Here is an 18,847-nt window from a genome sequence, read left to right as displayed (position 1 = left end):
ATTGATAGATGTCTCATTACAAGGCCCTAGGGTCTATATTTATACCCTGTTCAAAGAGCTACAACCGGACACGACTAGAATTCGAATTCCAAATTACATAGAATCTGCATACAAAACGATTTAAATAACTAAGGAAAGCATAAAAACTACCCCCCATGACAAACTGGAACACTTCTACAGACCGATCGGCAGCTTTCTGACTCTCCCTCCGTGTCATCGGCAGGTTCCCCTGTCATAGTCATCGGCAGACTCCCTTGTCGTAGCCATCGGCACAGTCACATCACCACCTATAGACTTATTCACGTTCAACCCCTCCTTCATCGGCAACCATCCTCATCGGCAACTCACCCTGTAGATAAAACATCGCCGTCTTATCCTGCCAGCCTCCACTCTACTAAACATGGACACGTGTCCAAAAACGGTGTCAACACATGCCCCCCAATTTCTGATTATGAATCATTAATGCTCCGAAATTCTCTGCAGTAATGATGCCTTTTCTCGCAATTAATAAGCCTAATCTGGTAACCGACAACCTCAATCGGAACAACTCTGATCCTATTCTTTTGCAGATCCCTCGAAATCCTCAACTTCCCAAACGGACATCTCCCTTTTAGTCGCACATCGGCAATATTACCGTTGCAAGGATTCACCGATGGACTGATCAGAACGTTCGTACAAACGGCTACCCCCACTTTATTCGCCCATCGGTAATATGACCGTTACAGGATGCTGCCGATGGACCGACCAGGAGATCCCGCACAGTAAAATATCTCTAGATAACGACCGCTTCCTGTCAAATCACCTGCACAATCCCTTGATTACCGTGCGAACAGTTACCATATCTACCTGAGCACCCTCGGATTTCTCGGATGAGGCAAAAGGATAAGTCAGATTTGCCCTTGCCCGTTTTGTCCTATAAATAGTTCCTTCTCAGGTACTCCTTCTCCATCGCATCATTCCACAACTCCAACTTCATCTTTCCAGCGGCGGCGCTGTCCAAAAGCTCCAAGATCTTCGACGAAGCCCCTTCTTCACCAACTCCGAAGTCCTCACTCATCCTCTTCGCGACACGTCAACTTCATCATTCCTGAGGTCAGTTCTTCGCGCCATCCCTCGTACTTTTCTCACACCCCTGTTCACCCGCAGTCTTACTGAGCATTTTCTTTTCCTTTCTTTGTGTTTTTCTTTTCTACCTCCAAAACCACTAGGAATCAGCTAACACAATTGTCATCCCCACCGATCAACCACACCTCCAATGCCTTGGCCCACTAGGGGATCCAGATCCAACCGATCTCATAAACGCAGAGACCAACAGAATCCCTTTTAGAGCAGAGAATTTTTCTTTGGATCTGTGGAAGGATGCTTTTCGTTCCTGGTCCAGCCCTACCGTGGGATGGAAAGATTGGTTCCTGAGGGTCAGCAACTCTAATGAAGTTCAGTGGGGTGAGAGAAAGCTAGACCAATGCATTAGGTTATCCATTGCCGCTATGTATAGGAATGAATCACTGTTGATAGCTGCATCTTATTTCTGGTCAGACACCCTCAATGCTTTTATCTTTGGCCATGGCCCTGCTTCCCCTACACTTGACGATGTAGCTATGCTCACTGGCCTGGATGTGTCCTCTGCCGATAGCACCCACTTCTTTGATACCAAACCCAGTGTTAAGGTAGAAACCTGCACCATCGGCGGCTGGTCGGGGTATATCCAAAAATACCGCAAAACAAGCACTGTTGACACAAAAGAGCAGACCTGCTTCCTGAACATGTGGCTAGACAAGTTCGTGTTTTGTGGCCGATCGGCAGGACCAACTTCCATTTATCTAGCAGCAGCAGAAAATCTGGCCAATGGTGGCCGATTTCCTCTTGGCCGATACCTGCTTGGAGCAGCCTACCACCTCCTCCACCAAGTAACTAAGAAGCTCTTACTTGGTCAGTCTATCGGCAACTTGGGAGGCCCTTGGTGGTTCATTAACATGTGGCTCAATCTCCATCTGCACAAGCGTCTGGAGTTTAACCTTTTCGCTCAGCGTTTTCCAAGGGACATAGCCGAGAACCATGTGCTGGGTGAAGAGGAATCGGCAACACGCTCTCCCTTGAACTTCGGTGAAGCTGTCATAGTTCTGCCAGGTACAGGGGGTAATCCAGATCAGATTAGCCGATTCTTCCAAACCTTGTACGAAGGTTTGACCAGAGACGAGCGAGCATGGTTAGCTTATGATGACCCAGACACCGTGTTTCCTCTGGTTTTCAACCCGTTTGACGAGGCTCTTTACAAGGACAACGAAGTAATGATGGCATTGGTGACCCCAGAGCCATACCGGTGAACTTCTTTGGCAGTGGGAAAACATCTCCCCAGACTTATGATTTCTATAATCCATCGGCACTAGCTCGCCAATTAGCTTTCAGCCAGCTGCCGATTGCACTCTGTTATGCCGATGTGATAAAGCCTAGGGAAACCATCACCAGTCTTCTTGAATGGATTCAAGTAGCCCAGCTGCCATCAAGTGCCGATACCGATGTAGACCTATCGGAGTGGGTCCCAGCCGCCTTTATCACTCAGGCATACAAGTAGTGGTGGGCAGAATGGAAGGAGCATCTATTCTGCAAATCGGCCCTCACATACCGCGGCATGATCGACTCCGAATACGAAGTTCCTAGTGATGCCGTAAGTACTTCCAAACTGATGTTTCAATTCTTTCAATCTTATTTCCATCGGTAACTGACCCTTTGTGTGACATTTCAGGTCAATGACACTCCTCCGTCGGTCAGCAAGAGTGGCAAGCCGATTGACTTGTTTGCATCAGGCCCAATTTCCTCAATCGGCCACAGAGCTCCTACCCTGGCTGCTATCGTGCATCGGGGTATACGCCTCAAGAAGGTCACCACCAGGAGAACTCAGACATCACCATCGGTAGCTGCTTCCGCCCTAGCGCAGGCTTTTAAGGTAACCGCTAAACCTTCTCACCTATACCGATCTCACTTTGACATCGGCTGTATTGGTACTGACAAATTCCTTTTTCTGTAACAGCAAACCAGTGCATCGGCAAGAATCAAAGGCAAAGATGCCGATGCTCCCCAGTCCAGCCAGCTGAAGAGAAAAGGCACCAAAGGTACCAGGGCGCAATCGAAGCGCCGAAAAATGGCAACTCCTTCTCCTCCTCCGGAATCTCCCATTCTGGTGGAATCTTCTCCTTCTCCTCCAGAAACAGAGACTCAGCAAGTACCATCTCCTCCTCAACCGCAAGAAGCACCACAAGTGGAAGAACCCCAGCAAGAAGAACCTCAGCTAGAAGCACTCCGACCAGAAGACACACCGGCCGATGTGGGCAAACAAACTACCGATCCAGCAGGTTCAATCATATCATCGGTAGTTTCTTCAATTCAGACAAGCATTGTCCCTCCTCAAGGTAACACATTTTTATAACATTATTGCCAATGAATTTGTTCCTTTTCAGCCTTATAACCCTCTCTTGTTAACTTTCAGCTGACGAAGTTCCATCGGCAATTCTGGCCGACCAACCCATGGCTCCATCAGCATCTTCAAGTCAAAGGTGAGAGATTGCCTTGAAGCAAGTAAACCATCCAATCTTCCACCAGTGTCATTTGCCGATGCTTTGACCATAGAATGACTCATTTTGTCTCGTTTTCTTTCTTAGGAACATGATTCCCCCGACAGCCTATTTTCCTTCGCCATTGATATCTCCGAAGACGAAGGTGAGGAAGCAAGTTCTTCCCGAGCAGTTGGAATTGTATCGGCAGAGATCAGGGCTAAGCTGGAAGAGCTATCGGCTATCCTTCATCAAGATACAGCTCAACTGGTCAATGACTCCGACCCGGCCAAGGTTCTGTTCAAGACCCTCAGAGGCCAGATTCCTGCCAATGCCGAAGAAACCCTCTTCCAGGCCGCGCATCTAGAAAGTCACCAGCTGCAGTACCAGAGAGCCACTCGGCGCCTTGCCGATAGAGCTGCTCAGACCCAGCTCTCCGAGGAAATGATGAAAGAGAAACTCTTAGCCGATGAGAAGCATAAGAACATCGGCACCTTGAAATCCTCAGGCGATGCATTGAAGCAGAAGATCTCTGACCTATCGGCAAAACGAGAAGCCCTGTTGGCAGAACTCAAGCAAGTGGAGGATGCCCTATCTCAAGCCCAAAAGGAAGAAAGTCAACTGCCGGAGACCATCAAACACCTCGAGCAAGAGCGAAACACCCACGGTCGCAAGGCATTACAGTTGAAGAAGAAGCTGAAGCCGATAGAAGGTTCTGCCGATGATGATGCCAAAGAGATAGAAACAGTCAATCAAATCCGGCTGCGCGCCATATCAGCGATCCAGGCGCTGCTGACCATCTGAAGCTTTCATCGGCAACACGTCTCCGCTCCTCTGCATTTTCAGCTTTCTTGACGTCTTTGTCTAGCCGATACGACTGTTATCGGCAACTTTTGAAACATTAAGTCCGGCCCCAGATACGTTTTAATCCAGCCGATAGGAGTGTTATCGGCACTTAAACTTTTATGCATCAACCCATATGCTGGGGTAATACTTCTTTAAATATTTGCCATTTAATGCTCTGGGAAATTCAACTCCTTCGAGAGCCTTTAAAATGTAGGCGTTACCAGGAGCCGATCGACTTATCCGATAGGGACCTTCCCAGTTAGGAGACCACTTTCCAAACTTCGAACTTTTAGTCTCGATTGGTAAAATCAATTTCCATACCAAGTCTCCATCGGCAAACTCCTTAGCCTTTACTTTCTTGTCATACCATCTGGCAACTCTCTTCTTATTCTCTTCTATGCTCATCAAGGCCCTCAGCCGATGTCCTGCTAAATCATCCAACTCATTTGTCATCAAAGTAGCATAATCATCGGCAGCCAACTGATTTTGAAAAGATAATCGCCTAGATCCAGCCTTAATCTCCCAAGGCAATACTGCATCATGTCCATACACCAGCTGATAGGGTGAAACTTTAGTCGACCCATGGCAAGCCATCCGGTATGACCATAAAGCTTCATTTAACAACGTATGCCACCTTCTAGGATTTTCTTCAATCTTCCGCTTAATAAGCTTAATAATTCCTTTATTAGACGCCTCGGCCTGCCCATTGGCTTGAGCATAGTAAGGAGAAGAGTTCAATACTTTAATTCCCATACCGATTGCGAATTCATCAAACTCCCCTGATGTAAACATAGTACCCTGATCGGTAGTAATTGTTTGAGGAATCCCAAATCGATAAATGATATGCTCCTTCACAAAATCAATCATATGGGCCGATGTGACTTTCTTCAAGGGAATAGCTTCAACCCATTTAGTGAAATAATCGGTGGCAACTAGAATAAACTTATGCCCTTTGCTAGATGGTGGATAAATCTGGCCGATCAGATCGATAGCCCATCCTCGGAACGGCCAAGGCTTTATGATAGGATTCATAGCCGATGCAGGTGCCCTTTGAATATTAACAAACTTTTGACACCCTTGACATCCTTTGAAATACTTAAAGCAATCCTCAAGTATAGTCGGCCAATAATATTCATTCCTCCTAATCATCCACTTCATCTTGAAAGCTGACTGATGTGCTCCACATACCCCTTCATGTTTTTCTCCCATCAAACTTCTAGCTTCATCATCACCCAAGCATCGAAGAAGAATTCCATCGATAGTTCGGTAGTACAATTCATCTTCGAGGAGCACATACTTAGTAGCTTGAAACCGAACCCGCCTTTCAACCTTCTTAGATGGATCCTTTAAATAATCCACGATCTGTTTTCTCCAATCATCAGCATCAATTGCCGATATCGTATTAATCATAGGCTGATATCCCGAGGCATGCTGAGCTAACCGATTTGCCTCTTCATTATGCAATCGAGGAACATGTTCTAATCGGAAGTCTTTGAACTCTTTTAACAGTTGCATACTCCTCTCGTAATAAGTTATGAGAACTCCACTCCGGCATTCATAGCTCCTAGCCAATTGATTTATAACCAGCATAGAATCCCCGAAAACCTCAACGGCATCAGCATGAACTTCTCTCAACAACTCTAACCCCTTTATTAAGGCTTGATACTCAGCCTGATTATTCGTTGACGTGGCCACAATCGGCAAGGAAAACTCATATTTCCTTCCCCGAGGGAAAATTAGTACTATGCCGATTCCTGCCCCCGGTCACATGTAGATCCGTCAAAGAAGAGCGTCCAAGGCACAATTTCCACAGCCTTCGCTGTACCGCAATGTTGAGTCACAAAATTGGCCATAATCTGCCCTTTAACTGCCTTAGCCGATTCATAATGCAGATCGAACTCTGACAGCGCCAAAATCCATTTACCGATCCTGCCACTCATAATCGGCATGGATAGCATGTACCGGACCACATCATCTTTGCAAATGACGGTGCATTCGGCCGATAACAAGTAATGCCTTAACTTGATATAATAGAAATACAAGCATAAGCATAGTTTCTCAATGGCCGAATACCTGGTCTCAGCATCAATCAACATCCTGCTTAAATAATAGATTACACGCTCTTTCCCTTCAAACTCTTGAATTAAAGCCAAACCGATGACCATCCCATCGGTAGACAAATACAATCTGAAGGGCTTTCCTTGCTGAGGTGGAATCAGAACTGGAGGATTCACTAAATACTTCTTGATTTCATCCAGAGCCAACTGTTGCTCTTTTCCCCAAACAAACTCTTGATCGGCCTTTAGCTTAAGAAGAGGACTAAAAGCACAAATTTTACCAAACAAATTAGATATAAACCTTCTGATAAAATTTACCTTGTCAATCAAGGACTGGAGCTCAGTCTTGTTAGTGGGGGCCACTATCTTATTGATGGCATCAATAGATCTTCAACTTATTTTAATCCCTCTTTGATGCACCATGAAACCAAGAAACTGCCCTGCCGATACACCAAATGCACACTTATTGGGATCATTTTTAAACCATGTTTCCTTGTGCACTCCAACACCTTTCGTAAATCGGCAAGATGCTTTGCGAAATCTCCAGACTTAACTACCACATCATCAATATAAATCTCCACCAGCTTGCCGATGAACTCATAGAAAATAAAATTCATGGCCCTTTGATATGTAGCACCAGCATTCTTTAGGCCAAAGGTCATGACTATCCATTCAAACAATCCAACATGCCCAGGGCACTTGAACGCCGTCTTTGGAATATCTTCTTCAGCCATGAATATTTGGTTGTACCCTGCATTGCCATCCATAAAGCTGATTACCCGATGTCCAGCTGCAGCGTCAACCAGCAGATCGGCAACAGGCATTGGGTATCCATCCATCGGCGTAGCTTTATTGAGATTCCTGAAATCAATGCACACCCGAAGCTTCCCGTTCTTCTTGTAGACCGGAACGACATTGGAAATCCATTCGGCATACCGACACTGCCGAATAAACTTAGCTTCAATAAGTTTGGTGATCTCGGCCTTGATATCAGGGAGGATATTAGGATTACATCGGCGAGCTGGCTGCTGATGTGGCCGAAATCCAGACTTGATAGGTAACCAATGTTCAACAATTGATCGGTCCAAACCAGGCATCTCAGTATAATCCCAAGCAAAGCAATCTTTATATTCCTTTAACAAATCAGTTAACTGTTGCTTACACTCAGAATCTAACTTAGCACTAATAAAAGTGGGTCTACACTTATCACCACTACCTATATCTATTTCTACTAGATCATCGGCCGACGTGAATCCCTGGCCTAATTTTCCGTCATCGGCGAACCTATCCATTAAAAACCTTCATCAGAACCGACTGCTTGGATCGGTGGAATTTCATAATCGGCAACCTTGAGAAAGTCTTTTTCCCAAACTTCTCCTAAAATACACCTAGTCCTCTCATAGGTGTCTGCCTCTGCCGATGCGATGACATAAGATGAATCTCCTGGGACAATTTCAATCTTGTCACCTACCCACTGGACCAAGCTTTGGTGCATTGTAGATGGGATGCAACAATTGGCATGAATCCAATCTCTTCCCAACAGTAAGTTGTAAGCACCCTTTCCAATGATCACGAAGAAGGTTGTCGGCAGGGTTTTGCTGCCGATGGTCAACTCTACACATACTGCCCCCTTGACCGGAGACACATTCCCTTCAAAGTCTTTAAGCATCATATTGGTCTTGGTTAAGTCCTGATCCCTTTTTCCAAGCTTCCGATACACTGCATATGGCATGATGTTGATAGCAGCCCCTCCATCAATTAGAATCTTGGTCATTGGCTGCCCATCAACCCTTCCTTTGACAAACAGAGCCTTGAGATGTTGCCTTTCATCATCGGCAGGCTTCTCGAAGATAGCTGTCATCGGATCCAGAGCCAACTGAGCTATTTGGTCGGAAAACTCCATCTCATCATCACTGGACGGTGCAAGGAACTCCATCGGCAACATAAATACCATGTTGACATCTGCCGATGGACCTTCCCCCTTAGGATCTGATCGTTGTTGATCCCCAGACTGTCCGAAGTTCTCCCCTTTGCTCAACTCTTCTCGCCTTTCACGCTGCAATCTTCTCTTCTGAGTCCTGGTCAATCCCTCTGGACACCATGGAGGAAGCTGCTGCTGCCTTGCCGACGGGCGATGATTCTCCCTTGACTCTACCCGATAAGCATTGGCATCCCTGCAAAATATGAACTCATCGGGAACCTAAACATTAGCCATCTCTTCAAGTTCTTCCTGGTTCCTGGGAAAATAACGAACACGATCGCCAAGCCTATCGTGCATGCTGAGCCTGCCTCCCAGCCGATCAAGGACGGATGCTCTCCCTCTAATCGGCCCATTGAAACACCGATCATTATCACGATAGTACTGACCGGATCTGTCGTACCGATCATAACAGTTGCACTCAGGGAAATCCCTGACAGTGGGAAGCTTGATATTCTCCTCCCAACAATGGATGAAGAACGGGCAATTCCAGTGATCCCTATGCCGATTCCACTCCTGTCGGCGTCTTTCCTCTTCCCGACGATAATCCTCCTGCTGGCGCCTATATCGGTCTTCACGTTGCTGCCACGTTTCTCGAGGCCTTCTGTAAGTTATCACAATACCAGATTGGGGAGGCCTTCCCGAGCTAGTTCCTTCCTGGACTAAGCCTCTTCCTTTAGCATCGGCAGTAGTGACCTGATGCTGAGGATCCACCGATGCACTTCGTTCAGCTGCCTCCGATGTCAGGACCTTGGCCTTTCCCTTAGCATCCAACATGTTCGTTGGGAAAGGATGTTGATCAATCTTCATCGGCTTCTGGGTCTTGGAACTGTCAAACTTGATTCTTCCAGATTCTATAGCCGATTGCAACTGCTGTCTGAAGACCTTGCATTCTTTGGTGTTATGAGAAGTTGCATTATGCCACTTGCAATGTTTCATCTTTTTTAATTCTTCAGCCGATGGGATCACATGATTAGAGGATAGCTTAATCTGACCTTCCTGAAGTAGAAAGTCAAATATCCTATCGGCCTTAGCAGTGTCAAACGCGAACTTCTCTGGTTCTTTATGTCCAAAAGGACAAGACATCGGCTTCTTATTCTTCACCCACTCTGCCAAGCCGATGACTGGTTCCTCATCAGAATCTGAACTTGTTGCTTCATCAACGAACGATACCTTCTTGTTCCATGCTCTCTTGGGCTCAAAAGGCTTGATATCTTGATCAGAAATTCTCTGCACCAAATGACTTAAGCTTTCAAACTCCTGAGAAGCATACTTGTCCCTGATGTGTGGCAACAAACCTTGGAAAGCCAAATCGGCTAACTGCCGATCATCCAGAACCAGACTATAGCATTTATTCTTGACCTCCCGTATCCTCTGCACAAAACTTTCAACCGATTCATCATTGCGTTGCCTCAGTTTGACCAAATCGGTGATCTTCTCATGGACCCCAGAAAAGAATTACTTGTGGAATTGCTTCTCCAGATCGGCCCAAGTAATCACCGAGTTGGGAGGTAGTGATATAAGCCAGGTGAAAGCCGATCCAGACAATGATGACGAGAATAAACGAACCCTCAACTCGTCCCTGTTACCAGCTTCTCCGCATTGGATGATGAACCTGTTGACGTGTTCCATAGTCGACGTGTCATCCTGCCCAGAAAACTTAGTAAAATCCGGTACCTTGTACCGATGTGGAAGCGGGATCAAATCATATGCGGGAGGATACGGTGTCCGATAAGAGTAGGTGTTGACTTTGGGTTTTATCCCAAATTGGTCTCTCATCACTTCATCAATCTTATCGGCCCAATAAGCATCGGCATCTTGCCGATGGGGCGATTACGGATCAGGCACCTGCTGGTAAGCTTCCACGTGTCGGTGTGGCGCACGATCTGCATGAAACATCGGGTTAATCATCTGACCCCCAATCTGTGGACCACCAAGCTGCTGCCCGCCAGCCTGTTGTCCGACGACCTGCTGCCCAAGATTCATTGGCTGGTTGGGGATCCCCTGATTGTGGAACCCGAGATAGAACTGTCCCTGGTGGAACCCTGTAGCCTGATGATTCGGTTGGGGCATTTGCGGAAAGACTTGCTGCCCAAGCCATCCACTATTAGCGTTCATCGGCATAGGCCCTGCCGATGACTGGTAATTGGGCATTATCATTGAACTGACATACCCTGGCTGGATCATGGACCTCTGCTGCATCAGCATTGAGTCTGCTGATGCGTTAGGCATTTGGAACGTTGGAGCTTGAGAATTCCCAGTGTGCGGTCTTGCAGTAGTAGTTGTAGTATACTGGGGACTCTGGTTCATCGGCATGCTCGGAGGTGCCGATGCCATAGGAGTCTTGCCTCTCATGTCAGTTGTCTGCGACGTGCCCGGCGTCAACTCTGGAGGCATACCATAACCCCACCAGTTAGGAGGAGGAGTCAGTCCTGACACTGCCGATGCCAACAGATCTGTAGCAAGTTTGATCTGCCCATCTGAAGTTTGTGGGTTGGTTGTCATCGGCGTAGATTGTGCATTAGTGACTCCCACCGTTCTTGGTGGAACAGGAATCCCCACGCCTGCAGCGGCCGTAGCGGCCGATGGAGCTGTGACCACTGGTGACGTTGGTTGGTGATAAGTGGGGCCCACATAATCTGGTGGCAGCTGTCCTTCTTTGAAAGTTCTTGCCACGGCATTGAAAACTGTGTTAGACAGTACACCAGCTTGGTTGATCAAAGCACGGTTTATAGCGCTATCAACCATCTCTTGAAGCTTGCCAGGATTGGCTTCAAAAGTAACCTGCCGCGGTGCCGGCAGTGCATCCTTCTGGATCACCTCGCCACTCCTGTTCATGCTAAAGGACCTTAGGCATTGCTGCTTGTAATCCTCCATGGCTTTAGCAATAGCTTGCTTCTGCTCATCCTTGAGATTGGCTTCCGTCACGGGGATGACGTTTTCTTGATCAAACTCAGAAGTTGACATGTTGATCTTGATCTTGAATCTTGTCCCACCAGGCGTGCCAAAAGATGTGTTGGTGCAAAAACTATTCTGCAAACACAAAGGGCTAATACCCGATTCAAACGTTAAGGCGTGCCAGCCGATTTGACCTTGCTATCGACAAAGGTGGTAACTCGAATACTTTGGTCCCGACAACAGCGATGCGCTCAGATGTCACGGCCAAGAGGTACTCACGTGGAACTCGAGAACACGCCGAGCTTAAGTCGACGAATCCCTAAGAACTCGTAATAAAAAGGAAAAAAGTATGACGAAATCGTCGAAAAAGTAGATGCTGGAATATGAGTAAAAACTTGTGTTTTATTGATTGATAGATGTCTCATTACAAGGCCCTAGGGTCTATATTTATACCTTGTTCAAAGAGCGACAACCAGACACGACTAGAATTCGAATTCCAAATTACATAGAATCTGCATACAAAACGATTTAAATAACTAAGGAAAGCATAAAAACTACCCCCCGTGACAAACTGGAACACTTCCACAGACCGATCGACAGCTTCCGGACTCTCCCTCCGTATCATCGGCAGGTTCCCCTGTCATAGTCATCGGCAGACTCCCTTGTCGTAGCCATCGGCACAGTCACATCACCACCTATAGACTTATTCACGTTCAACCCCTCCTTCATCGGCAACTCACCCTGTAGATAAAACATCGCCGTCTTATCCTGCCAGCCTGCACTCTACTAAACATGGACACGTGTCCAAAAACGGTGTCAACAGCACCATGCATTCTTCGAACAACCTGCTTCTTCGATGACAATGTTGGTCAACTGTCTTTTGAGCTGGTCAAAATATCATTGCAACTGTTTGGGCGACTTTCATGCCGATCAAGACGTCAAGCCACACTGGTCAAAGAAGCTCAGGATGGCATGTTACATCACAATACATGGTGCTCGGGGACTAGCTGTGGGGGTATAAACCCCTATACCCTCATGGCTAGACTTGGGCCAGGAGGCTTGGCCCATTACGAGACGAGTTCGATGCTTGATCCGACTGCTCGGAGTTTCGCGCAAGGAAACAAGGCGTGGAGATCAAGCAGGATTCTAGTCAGTTAGAATAGGAATCGATATCAAACTATCTATGGCAATTGTAACCGACTAGGATTAGTTTCCAGATCTGTAACCCTACCCTCCGGACTATATAAGGAGGGGCAAGGGACCCCCTAGGACACATTATTCTCTCAACACAGATCAATACAACAAGACGCAGGACGTAGGTATTACACCCACACGGCGGCCGAACCTGGATAAAAAGCTTGTCCGTGTCTTGCGTCACCATCGAGTTCGTAGCTTGCGCACCGTCTACCGATAAACTACTACCGTGGGTATACCCCAAGGTCGACTGCCGACCAGCTTTTGTCGACAATCACCCTTAATGTAGATGTCCCCAAGGCCGCTCCTGACCGTGAGCTCGGCTAGTATACTAGTTTTAACACTCTGCAGAGGTTGTACATCTTTACCCATGAGTCATGATTTACCCTTTCGCCCGAGGTGATCAGCCTCTTAACCCACTACCAAGGAAGGTCGGCAGGGATCACTATGAAGCCTTTCAAAAGTTCGTCTAACATGTTAGGGCCGCAAGGTTTCCTTCGCGAGCAGATATAGATACCCCCCTTCCGAATGGCACAATGACGCGTAGCCTATACACATAGGGACAAGGGCTCGCACTATACCTGTGTTGGTTCAGCCCCTCTAGCGCCCTTTCGGGTAACCACTAACAAGCTAGAAAAGGTCTTCATACTGAGCTAAAGCTAGAGCCATTATAGCCCTCATGGTTGCACTGTTGTCCCGGGTGATCACGTACGGATAAATCCTCAAGTTGCTAAAAAGTCATTTTTATTGTTTATTACTTAACATTAATCTAGTCACACGATCATGGTCACAGAAATAAAATCCAAATGCTATACTTGCCTTAATCCAAATGCTCTTGTTGATCCTGCTGGTCTTACTAGTTGCCAAGGCTCTGATCTTGATCACTAAAGCACTCTTGTTCATCACGAATTGCTCACCGTCTAAACTCGATCATCGAATAGCAACACACAAGCAAACAGGAGCCAAACATACATGAAGCAAACAAAGCTATAATTAGAACAGTACACCAAACAATAAAAAGGTTTAAAAACTAATCTATCGCTACGAACACAGAGACGTGAAAAGCACTCTAATTTGATCACGGTCACAAAAACGCAAGAACCATCGAGGTCGAAGGTACGATGTAAAAGGAACAATTGCCAAAAAATTGAATGAATAGATGAGCTGCAGAACATGCACCTTCTTCCTTGTCTTCTTCCTTGTGTTGTACGTGAACTTGACTCTGGCCAATTAGAGTTTCGGCTGGTGGAGAGCAGCCGAGGGCGGCTTGACCTTGGACCAAGGACTGAGGGCGATCGGGCATGGTGTCGGCTTTCTTGTTGATGACGAAGAGGCAACACAATACGTAGAGAAAAGAGAAAATATAATTTTACTACCTTAGGAATTTCCAAACTAGGGGCTCCTCGTAGTTTTGATGTACTTAACCCAAGAGGTTGGTACTATATATATATAGAGGAAAACTCTCTACAACTACATCAATTAGCAATATGGTACTAATTGATATTGCCCCTTCCACCTTTACTAATAGGCCTAATTAATTATTAAAGCCCACTAGTAAATAAAGACATTGACCATTGAGATCATGGGCTTGAGCGTGAGATAAGGGTAGATGCTCTCACAGTGTGTACTACAGAATTTGCTCTGAGATTTGTGCCCAGCAGGAGAGTGACAATTTTCTACTGTCTCTTTGTTACTGGGCACGAATCTCAGTGCGAATCTTATGGTTCATGTTGCGAGGGCATGTGCCCTTATAGGCAAACAAACTGCGTTCCGACATGTTTGCTAGTTAAGGTCTTGTTTAGTTGAAGAGGTGAAAAGTTTCTGGGTACTGTAGTATTTTCATTTTTATTTGACAATTATTGTCCAATTATGAACTAAATAGGCTAAAATGGTTCATCACCTAAATTACAGTGTGCAATTAGTTATTTTTTTAATCTATATTTAATGTTTCATGCATGTGTTTCAAAATTTGATGTGATGGAAAATCTTAAAAAATAGTTTTTAGAGTGAACTATACAAGGCCTAAAAACGTTTCAAGCGTCTACTGTTTTGTTTCTTGGACAATTTGGTCTTTGACAGCTCATCCATTGGGCTCTTCGCTCCATGCTAGCAAACCAAGAATTGTCTCCATTCAAGTTTTGTGGAGGCTCCAATGGGCGGGCACGCGACCACATGCGGAACGGTCAGTCTAGGGGTGTTTAGATGCTTTTAGAATATTAAAATTTTTGTTCTTAATCTTTTACTGTAAATTTTTACTCTTTCAAACTTTGCATCCTGATTAAGGATGAAAACGGTCGGAAACGGTCGAAAAACTCCTAAATCGTTTTCTATTTTTACATTTGAAATACGAAAACGAAAACGAAAACGGTAAAGTCGGACAAGAAAACGAACGCGAACTTACGAAATATCAAGAATTTCGAAAACGAACCAATTCAAGCGGATTTATGTCGAACACGGTCGATATACGAAAACTCAATACGAAATACCGATGTGTAGTACTAAGTGCATACTAAGTATATACACGATCAAGTTTAAGTGCATATAATAATAAAAAAGTGCATGATTCTTGGTCTTAGGTATTTAATACAATAGCCCACACATAAATAAGAACAAGTAATTAATAGCTAGCAGGAACATAGCTAGCCACTAGTAGAAAGAACACAGATGCATGGTGAGTACTCTATAATTGGGCTGTGTGACCGTGCAGTTGACTAAATTCGGTTTAAACCAAATTTTAAATTCGAAATATTTCAAATTAAAAGTAGAAAAGTAGAAAACGGTCGAAAAATGTCTAAACCGTTTTCTACTTTTATATTTGAAATACGAAACATCTAAAATACGAAAACTAAAACGGTAAAGTCGGACAAGAAAATACGAATTCGATCGGATCCAATATAGAAAGCGGTTCGGTTCGGTTCGGAATATTTCCGTTCCGTTTTCATCCTTAATCCCGATGTTTAGATACATGGTAAAATTTTAGCGACGGAGACACATCACATGTCCCCGTGACGTTTTTGATCAGTTTTGGGCCACTTGGGTCTCAAATACCAAAAGTTTAGCAGCCCAAATTTTGCATTTTTTTTGCCTATACTGTTTAGATCAATTTTATCAACAGATAGAGTAAAACAATAAAGTTTTGGCAAAAGTAGTAAACTAAACACCCCTGTGGATGGAGTCAATGAGTTTGTTATCATATTATGGGGGTGTCTGGCACTGCTCTGTTCCACGTTTTTCAGTTCCGCTCCACGTTTTTTTAGCCAAACGGTTTTAGCTCCAGTCACTCAGTTCGAGAAAAAAAGGTAGAGTTATGAGAGCACCTAAAAAGGTACTCCACAAACTCCAGTTTTTTATGGAGCTGCTCCATGATGAAGTTTGTGGAGCAGTTCCAAACACCCCCCATATAGACTAATGTGACATCTTGTAACACTGTAACTTACGTGTGGCCACGAAGATGGTGTCCATGGTGTGGGCATAGTCATTAGGACCAAATTGGACGCGAACTAGTGCAAGCTCTAATTCATGGTTTGTTTGGTTCAATTGGTCAAACGGACGGCTTAACACGTATGTTTTTTAGCATGGTGGCAAAGGTTTGATTCCCTTCCACCAACGCTTACATCCAATTTTTGCCTTTATTACCCCCTATACATCGACTCCTTTCCACACCTCCTACGCCAGCAGCCGCACTGCTACAAGACCGACCTTTAGTCCTGGTTGAAATCCACCTCTAGTTTCGGACTGCGAGCCAGAACTAAGATTTTGATATTAAATGCCTCACCTTTAGTCCGGCTGGCAATACCAACCGGGACAAAAGGGCTTGCCAAGCACTGACGTGGCGTAGCCCCTTTTATTCCCGTTCCCGGTCGGTATTACAAACCGAGACTAAAGGTTTTTTTCTTTTTCTTTTTTCTTTTCCATTTTCAATTCATTATTGATTTTGGTTTTCAATTATATATGTTTTCCTATTATTCGTATACGTTGCACCTATACGAGAACGTTATTATTGCACACAAATAAAGTATGAAACTATATATATATATATATATATATATATATATTAGAGCTATACATATATGTACATTGTTACCACGTGTCTTGCTGCGAAGGAAGTAGGGAGGGGATGCGGGCAGGCGAGAGTGCAGCAGGCGTCGGCGAGCTGGAGCCGTGGCTAGGAGCTGTAGATGCGAAAGCTTGAGGAGAGAGGAGGCGCCAGACGCCCTAGGGAGATATAATCTCAATCCTAGGCTAAGCCCTTTTCATTAACCGAGTTGAACTCTTATAGTCTTTTACATAGTAGGATAAGAAAATCTGAGTTCCCAACAAACTCTATCTAATAACCCTCTGTAAATAGAATTAAATAACTAGGACTTCTAAAAATAACTAAGATTTCTCAAAGTCTGTTGCTACCTTGGCTGGGCAGCTGTGCGCAGCACAGACCCCCTTAATCAGCCACTAGTTGTCCTATCTCGCCTTGTATAGGTGTTGCCGGTCATAACATCTCTCCCGTCCTTCAGAAATAGCTCGTCCACGAGCTGGAACGCCGGATATGCCGCGTGGAAATCCTCCACAGGCTCCCATGTAGCTTCAGAGACGGGAAGACCAGACCATGACGAAGAGGAGGCAGGGCTGGCGGTGAAGATGGCGGTGACCCCCAGAAGGGTTTAAGAACCCTGACATAGAACACATCATGGATCTGAGCTCCCTCTGGTAACGGTAGACGATAAGCCACCTCGCCCATGCGAGCCATCACCTGAAATGGACCAGCATACTTGGGCCCAAGCTTGCCCTTGCTGGTAGGAGCGACGGACTGGGTATGGCGTAGGAGTCGAAGAAGAACCCAGTCCCCAACCACAAACTCCAACGGCCGATGCTTGGCGTCGTAGAAACGCCAGCCGTGTTCCTGTGCTTGCAGCAAGCGGGCGCGCACTTCAGCAAGAAATTCATCCCGATCAGACAGTAGCACGACGACATCTGTCCTGGCACTCCCCGAAGAGTACGGCAAGAGCTCCGGTGGGGCGCGGCCATAAACGACAGTGAACGGCGACGTCCGAAGTGCAGAATGGTAGGCGGTGTTGTAGCAGTACTCCACCCAAGGAAGCCATTCCAGCCAATCACGGGGGCGGTCACCAGTGAGGCATCGAAGATACATAGCAATCGTCTTGTTCACCGCTTCAGATTGTTCGTCCGTTTCAGGGTGGAATGCTGTACTCATCCGGAGCTGAACACCGGCTTGGCGAAACAAATCCCGCCAAACATGTCCGGTGAAGACAGGATCTTGGTCACTAACGATGGAGTCGGTGAAGCCATGGAGCCGGACAATGTCATGGAAGAAGGCGCGGGCAACGAAGGACGCCGTGTACGGGTGACCCAAAGGGATGAAGTGGGCGTACTTCGAAAACCTGTCGACGACGGTGAGGATGACGCTTTTACCATGGACCTTGGGCAAGGCTTCCACAAAATCCATGGCAATATCTGCCCAAACGCGTGATGGCACCGGCAGAGGCTGTAGAAGACCCGCCGTGTGCAAGGTGTCCGTCTTGTTGCGTTGGTAAGTCGCAGAGCAGCGGACGAAGTCGCGGACGACGCTGCGATCATGTTCGAGGAAGAACTCGGCATCCCAGAACGTCCTCAGGTCGTCGGACGCAGCGAGCTCACAGCGTATGTCGGCGAAGAGCTGGAAGGTGGGAACACAAACTACAGCACTGGACAACTCCTCGCAGGGCAGCGCAGCCAGCAGCGGAGAATCACCATCACATCGGGACAGCGCATCCGCCACCACATTGAAGCGCCCCGGCCGATACTCCACCCTGAAATCATATCCAATCAACTTACTGAGCCACTGGTGTTGGGGGATGGTTGATAGGCACTGATCGAGTAGGAACTTCAACGCATAATGATCGGTGCGGACGACAAAGGAACAGCCCCAAAGATAAGGTCACCAGTGACGGACGGCCTGCACAAGGCCGATCAACTCCCGCTCATATGCTGCCACTTTGAGATGACGTGCAGCAAACGGTCGACTGAAGAACGCTATGGGCCCTTCGCCTTGGTGGAGAACCGCCCCAAAGCCCGAGCCGGACGCATCACAATCGACGAAGAACTCCCAGCCAAAGTTAGGAAGGTGGAGAACAGGTGCCGCTGAGAGCGCCGACTTTAAATTTGCAAATGCCGCCTGAACTTCCATGGACCACTGGAATGCGTTTTTCCTGAGCAGATTGGTCAGGGGTGCAGCAATGGCACCGTACTCCTTGATGAATCGCCGGTAGTACCCAGCGAGGCCGAGAAAACCGTGAAGACCACGCGCAGACCGGGGTTGCGGCCAGGACTGA

The sequence above is a fragment of the Sorghum bicolor genome, chromosome 7 (assembly GCF_000003195.3).
Source record: "Sorghum bicolor cultivar BTx623 chromosome 7, Sorghum_bicolor_NCBIv3, whole genome shotgun sequence".
NCBI classification, from domain to species: Eukaryota; Viridiplantae; Streptophyta; class Magnoliopsida; order Poales; family Poaceae; genus Sorghum; species Sorghum bicolor.
This window is presented reverse-complemented; position numbering follows the sequence as displayed.